This window comes from Salmo trutta, chromosome 35 (genome assembly GCF_901001165.1).
Source record: "Salmo trutta chromosome 35, fSalTru1.1, whole genome shotgun sequence".
NCBI classification, from domain to species: domain Eukaryota; kingdom Metazoa; phylum Chordata; class Actinopteri; order Salmoniformes; family Salmonidae; genus Salmo; species Salmo trutta.
In genome coordinates, this window is record NC_042991.1 from 2,927,255 (window position 1) to 2,934,734 (window position 7,480).

The 7,480-nt window shown below is 37.9% G+C and overlaps 1 non-coding gene across 1 annotated transcript; it reads right to left on the minus strand.

The window, feature by feature from the left end:
- Nucleotides 1-3,421: 3,421 nt before the first annotated feature.
- On the minus strand, nt 3,422-3,504 carry trnal-uaa (transfer RNA leucine (anticodon UAA)). The gene has a single exon. It is a non-coding gene; the product is annotated as a tRNA-Leu (tRNA).
- Nucleotides 3,505-7,480: the final 3,976 nt, after the last annotated feature.

The following is a 7,480-nucleotide window of genomic DNA, read 5'->3' on the forward strand; positions in this document are numbered from 1 at the left end:
AAGCATTAAAATGTAAGGTGTGTATGTTGGGGGCAACTGGCCCCTCCAACGGAGCAACTGGGCCCCCCAGCAAACCAATGCAAGCAATGGTAACTAAAATAGAATCTTCCAAATCATGTCCAATGTCATTGAGTTACGCAGACATTTTATATATACTGTATGATGATTTGGAAATGATTTGGCACGAAAATGAAAAGAGGGACCTTACATCAAAACCTCATCATAGTGAGAATATTAATAGCGAGATGTGCAATGCCATTTTGTTTCAATATTTAATTTATTTAAGTAAAATAAGACACCTAGACTTTAGCTTTTAAGAGTTCATTACAACAACAAAAAATCTAAAGAAAATGTATCAAATAGATTATAACACACTGGCAGGCTGTTACACCATAGTTGGGGGAAAATGCCCCTTTTCTAAATATTTCATTAAATAACAAAAAAGTGTAAACTATCCACTAATTTCCCTTCATAGTTTGTTTGCCAAAGAATAACCATCAAACACATACCTAATTTTTACCAAACGTTTTTGTCAACAATTGAACATTGTCCTTAGGAAGGGCGCGTTACTTATACAGTTGAAGTCGGAAGTTTACATACACCTTAGCCAAATACATTTAAACTCAGTTTTTCACAATTCCTGACATTTAATCCTAGTAAAAATTCCCTGTTTTAGGTCAGTTAGGATTACTACTTTATTTTAAGAATGTGAAATGTCAGAATGATAGAGAATGATTTATTTCAGCTTTTATTTCTTTCATCACATTCCCAGTGGGTCAGAAGTTTACATACACTCAATTAGTATTTGGTAGCATTGCCTATAAATTGCTTAACCTGGGTCAAACGTTTAGGGGTAGCCTTCCACAAGCTTCCCACAATAAGTTGGGTGAATTTTGGCCCGTTCCTCCTGACAGAGCTGGTGGAACTGAGTCAGGTTTGTATGCCTCCTTGCTCGCACATGCTTTTTCAGTTCTGCCCACACATTTTCTATAGGATTGAGGTCAGGGCTTTGTGATGGCCACTCCAATACCTTGACTTTGTTGTCCTTAAGCCATTTTGACACAACTTGGAAGTATGCTTGGGGTCATTGTCCATTTGGAAGACCCATTTGTGACCAAGCTTTAACTTTCTGACTGATGTCTTGAGATGTTGCTTCAATATATCCACATAATTTCCCTGCCTCATGATGCCATCTATTTTGTGAAGTGCACCAGGCCCTCCTGCAGCAAAGCACCCCCACAACATGATGCTGCCACCCCCATGCTTCACGGTTTGGATGGTGTTCTTCGGCTTGCAAGCCTCCCCCTTTTACTCCAAACATAACGATGGTCATTATGGCCAAACAGGTCTATTTTTGTTTCATCAGACCAGAGGACATTTCTCCAAAAAGTACAATATTTGTCCCCATGTGCAGTTGCAAACTGTAGTCTGTTTTTTTATGGTGGTTTTGGAGCAGTGGCTTTTTCTTTGCTGAGCGGCCTTTCAGGTAATGTCGATATAGGACTCGTTTTACTTTGGATATAGATACTTTTGTACCTGTTTTCTCCAGCATCTTCACAAGGTCCTTTGCTGTTGTTCTGGGATTGATTTGCACTTTTCGCACCAAAGTGCGTTCATCTCTAGGGGACAGAACACGTCTCCTTCCTGAGCGGTATGACGGCTGCATGGTCCCATGGTGTTTATACTTGCGCACTATTGTTTGTACAGATGAACGTGGTACCTTCATGCATTTGGAAATTGCTCCCAAGGATGAACCAGACTTGTGGAGGTCTACAATTTTTTTTCTGAGGTCTTGGCTGATTTCTTTAGATTTTCCCATGATGTCAAGCAAAGAGGCATTGCGTTTGAAGGTAGGCCTTGAAATACATCCACAGGTACACCTCCAATTGACTCAAATGATGTCAATTAGCCTATCAGAAGCTTCAAAAGCCATGACATCATTTACGGGCATTTTCCAAGTTGTTTAAAGGTTACAGTCAACTTAGTGTATGTAAACTTCTGACCCACTGGTATTGTGAAATAATGTGTTTGTAAACAATTGTTGGAAAGATTACTTGTGTCATGCACAAAGTAGATGTCCTAACTGACTTGCCAAAACTACAGTTTGTTAACAAGAAATTTGTGGAGTGGTTGAAACACTTGGAATCATCAAAACTTGTTTATGCTAGTATGTAAACTTCCGACTTCAACTGTATCTAATTGATATTAAAGGACACAAGGCAACACTTGGAAATCTAAAATGTAAATGGAAATCTAAAAAACAGTCTCTGCCTGGATCCCAGTGGCTTTAGTGATGCAGAGATGTTGATCTTCCATTGTAGGCTGTTGTCCGGCTCGATTGCACAAATTAGTGCTCCATAGGGCCCTCGTGCTGTTTTCAGGGAACAGCACAGGTAAAGTGAGCCAACCAGAGAGGAGGACTCCAAAAAGAAGATGGAATGCAAGACCAACTGGTTTATCGGTCAGGTTGGGAGAGAGCTTATTTGTAGGAAAATAACCATAAACTATAGGCAGCTGACATGTCACCATTAGGCTACATGCTAAAACATGCATGAAATTAGTCAACATTTGGTATTAAATGTTGAATACACTGGCAGCAGTATCTATCAGATCTTTCAATATGTATTACATATTACAAAGTATTTACAATGCTGTTATTTTATTACTGTGTAATTACATAGATATATGGAAACCTATGATAAAGTGTTACTGTCTGAGATATATAATACTGCTCTAATTCTTGTAATGTAAATTATGTGGTGCCCTTGGCCTGCCTGAAAACTGTGGAATTGAATGGGCATGTATTGCAGGCCTACACATAAAGGAGTTCTAATGACCCCTTGTGTCCAAAAGAGGACATAGTCCTGTCATTTAATCACTGACGAAATAATAAAAGAACGTTATTCTAAACACAGATGTGGCATGAATGAAGCTCAGGAGTAAAATAGTGATAGTCAAGTGCACGTTGCGTATTTCAACAAAAAGCACACTCTACAATTTTTTTTGTAAACATAAACCATTGTTATTACAACAGTACATCGTAGTAATCAAGACAATGCATTACATTGACCAGTAGGAGGTAGCCATATACACTTTATCATTTGACAAAAACGAGAAATAAACCGTAATATATAATATATTAAATTGCTTCTTATATGGCATAAAGGTGTTACAATAACAGTAGCCCAACTGTCAGACATGATTTTGCGATCTAACATACTGAAAATGGTGCCGGACTACGTTGTAACATTCTAGATTCGTTTATTGCTACAAACTGACTGCAGCATGTTACAAGCACTACACTACGGTTGTGTAGAGCATCTGCCTACAATACAAATCATTCAATTGAATAACAAGGCCGCACATGTTTGTGTTTATGAAAGAGCATCTAATTTCACGGAATTCCTTGAGAAAAATATTCTACCAGGAGTGGGGTTCGAACCCACGCGGACACATGTCCATTGGATCTTAAGTCCAACGCCTTAACCACTCGGCCATCCTGGTATGTACAACTAAATGAAATGACATTTTGGTTTATAAACCTGAGAGTGAACCATTTTTACAACGGCGATAGTTGCATGTACGCTAAAATGCACAGTAATAGTTCCATATTAAATGTAAACAAAGGTCAAAAACGAAGTAAGCATACGCCTATTAAAATACCCTAGTTGTGTTAGAATACCCATACTAACATACTGTATAATACATTCTTAATAAGTAACGTTATATACTGCCTACTATATACTAATACTTAATTTTAGTATACCGTAAATTAACGGTATTCTTTCAATTGAGAGTACTACGCGCTTCGCCTGTTTATCGGAAATTGATGCTGTTGCTATGCAATTTCTCGTTAGCTTAACAAGTTACTTGTTTTTTATTTAAAATAATATATTTAAACAGTAACATGCAAGAGAAAAAATATTATAATAATACAAATCCATATATCAATTCAAATACAGACATGTAGTGAATAAATTTGTTTGACATTTTGTTTTGTATACGTTTTAATGATTCAAATAGTTTTCCAAATCAGATAAAAAAATAACAAAAGGGTCTTTTTCTTCATAAATGTTGATTTGTGTATGAAACATTTTCCTAATAAAATAAAGAGATGTATGACATGCGTTCAATTGTGGAATCAGTGTAGTAAAATAATATGTTAAACTTTGATATTTCAATGGTTGCATGCATTTTGTTGCAAATATATAGTATTACATCAGTCCAGAACACTATGTAAACAATGACAGAAGAAGTGTTTTTATTTTTTACATATTTAACTTTTATTTAAATAGGCAAGTCAGTTAAGAACAAATTCTTTTTTTGCAATGACAGGGTTCAGGGGCAAAACGACAGATTTTTACATTGTCAGCTCAGGGTTTCAATCCAGCAAACTTTCAGTTAGTGGCCCAATGCTCTAACCACCAGGCTATCTGCCACCCCAATAGAGTCAGTTTCTAGTTCACAACTGCATTCACTGGTACCATCAGGTCTATATTTAGAAATCAAGCTATTACACGGATAGAATCTAAGGATAATCTTAAAGGAGATCTCCTTTACTTTATTGGTCACCATACATTTGTATGGAGTGAGCCAAGCATGGTGCCAGATGAAGCCCAACAAAATATCGCAGCGGGAATAGACTTCCTGTAGAAAATATCCCTTAAATAATGATTGTTGAATTTCTTATCTGGTAAACCTATGCCATTCACCAGGATATTGCTTACAATAGGAGATATTCCAAAATATGCATTATTCTGAAGTAAAGATTGTATCCCACTAGGTATAGCTTTTATAACAGTGTCATACTCATTACTTGAAACCTCAAAGTTGTTTCTTTCCATAAATTCTCTCCACGTAACTAGATTCCCACCAAGCTTGTAACACATTTTTCAAAAAAAGTGAGGTGTTATCCACCAGTTGGGATGTCTTGATCTCTCTGGCCTGGAAAGTAATGCCTTCAAATTGACTTTGATAAACTAATGAGCGTAAGATTTGAGATACTAACAAAAATAAAAAAAGTTGGATTGGACAACCTTGTCGTGTTCCTTTGTAAATGTTAAACCTTGAGGATGTTCCATGACAAAAGTACGTTTGATACAGCTATTTCCACCATTATACAGAGCTCTAACAGCATCACCAAAAAAATTAACAAACTTCAAATGCTTAAGACAATCAAAGATAAAATTGTGACTTACTGTATCAAATGATTTCTGAAAATCCAAAAGTAAGAAAATAGGGAAGTCATCCAATAGATCACAATACTCAACCAAGTCTAACACCAGCTTCAGATTATTAGATATATGGCACTCTTTCATAAACCCTGATTGACATTCATAAATCAGATCATTCAAGAAAGACATGAACCCTTTTGCAAAAATTCAGGCTATAATTTTGTCGTCGTTATTTAGAAGTGTGATTGGATGCCAATTGTCAATATTTAAAAGATCCTTGTGTGGTTTAGGTATAAGAGAAATAAACCCTTGCTTCAGAGAGGCAGGTAGTTCTCCCTTCTTTATAGCCTCAAAGGTTTCAAGTACAAATTGTGCTATTTCTTCAGAGAAGGTTTTGTTAAATTCAGAGGTTAATCCATCACAAACTAGAGATGCTATTTTTTAATTGATCAACCCCATAATGGATGTCCATAATGGATACATCTTGACAACAAGACCGATTTGAATTCTTCACTAACCCGAGTTAACATTCTCTATAGAATCAAGGATATCCTTAGAGTCACTCAAATTGTTATCTAATGAGTAAAGATTCTCATAAAACTTAGTGGTAAAGTCTGATAACAACTCTCTATCCTCAGAGGTTACCCCATTAATCTTAAGTTCACAAAGTGTGTTGAGTTCCCCTCTCCTCTTTTCCAAATTAAAAAAGTATGTACTGTTCTTTTCACCTTTTTCAAGCCATTGTTTTCTGGATCTTATGAAGGTTCCTCTAGCCTTTTCCTCATATAAAATGTATCTAGTTGATTCTGTAAATCATTCAGTTTAGCTTTCTCATTAAGATGCTCAATCGCTGTGATATCCACAATTGTCTTAGAGTTAGTTCAGCTACCTCACATCTCCTTCTTAAAGCAAGCAGTTTTCCATAAGTAATACAGGCTGAGCGGATATTGCATTTCAGCAGTTCCCCATATTTCCCATATTCTGCATTAAATGGAGCTAAATTCCAGTAAACCGAAATCAGATTGTTAATCACATTTTTTAAATCTTCATGCAATAACAATGAGTTATTTAATTTCTAATAACCACCAGAGTATTTCTTACCATCATTACTGCACATTCTTACAGTCAGCCATATGACTTTATGATCCACCAGGACTGCAGGCAGTATTTTTACCTCTACAGTGTTGGGCTCAAGACTAAAGGTTATCACCCACAAGTAAATTCTTGATTATAGTGAACAATCTCTATTACTCTATGTGTATTGTCTCTCTGCAGGGTTGTTAACCCTCTGGTTTCCCCCATGTTTGTGTGCGTGTTTGTTTTATTGTAAGGCTGTATCTGACAGCTGGTATATTGTTACCGGGTTTTGTTATTCACGCTCGTTTATTTCGTGGTACCGGTATTTTTCCAGCACCATAGTATTGTGTTTATACTGGTGTTTTCTTGAATTAAATACCTTGTCCACACATCTCAGCTCTCCTGCGCTTGACTCCTTTCACCAGTTACCCACAGCCTTGACAGCTACCAAATACTAATTGAGTGTATGTAAACTTCTGACCCACGGGGAATGTGCTGAAAGAAATTAAAGCTGAAATAAATCACTCTACTATTATTCTGATATTTCACATTCTTAAAATAAAGTGGTGATCCTAACTGACCTAAGACAGGGAATTTTTACCAGGATTAAAATGTCAGGAATTGTGAAAAACTGAGTTTAAATGCATCTGGCTAAGGTGTATGTAAACTTCGACTTCAACTGTAGATTGCCCCATAGGCCTAACATTGCCGTGAACAAATTGGTGAATTTCTGCCAAAGCCTGGACTTAATTGACATATGTAGAGTTAAATAATGAACATGTAATGGGGGAATTGAAACCAGGTGTGTAAAAACCAAAGACAAAACAAATGGAAAATGAAAAGTGGATCGGTGATGGCTAGAAGGCCGGTGATGTCGACCGCCGAACGCCGCTAGAACAAGGAGAGGGACCGACTCCGGCGGAAGTCGTGACAGTACCCCCCCTGATGCGCAGCTCCAGCAGTGCGCCGACACCGGCCTCGTGGACGACCTGGAGGGCGAGGCGCAGGGCGATCCGGATGGAGACGGTGGAACTCCCGCAGCATCGAAGGGTCCAATACGTCCTCCACCGGCATCCAGCATCTCTCCTCTGGACCGTACCCCTCCCACTCTATGAGGTACTGAAGGCCCCTCGCCCGACGCCTCGAGTCCAGTATGGATTGGACTGCATACGCCGGGGCCCCCTTGATGTCCAGAGGAGGTGGAGGAACCTCCCGCCCCTCAGACTCCA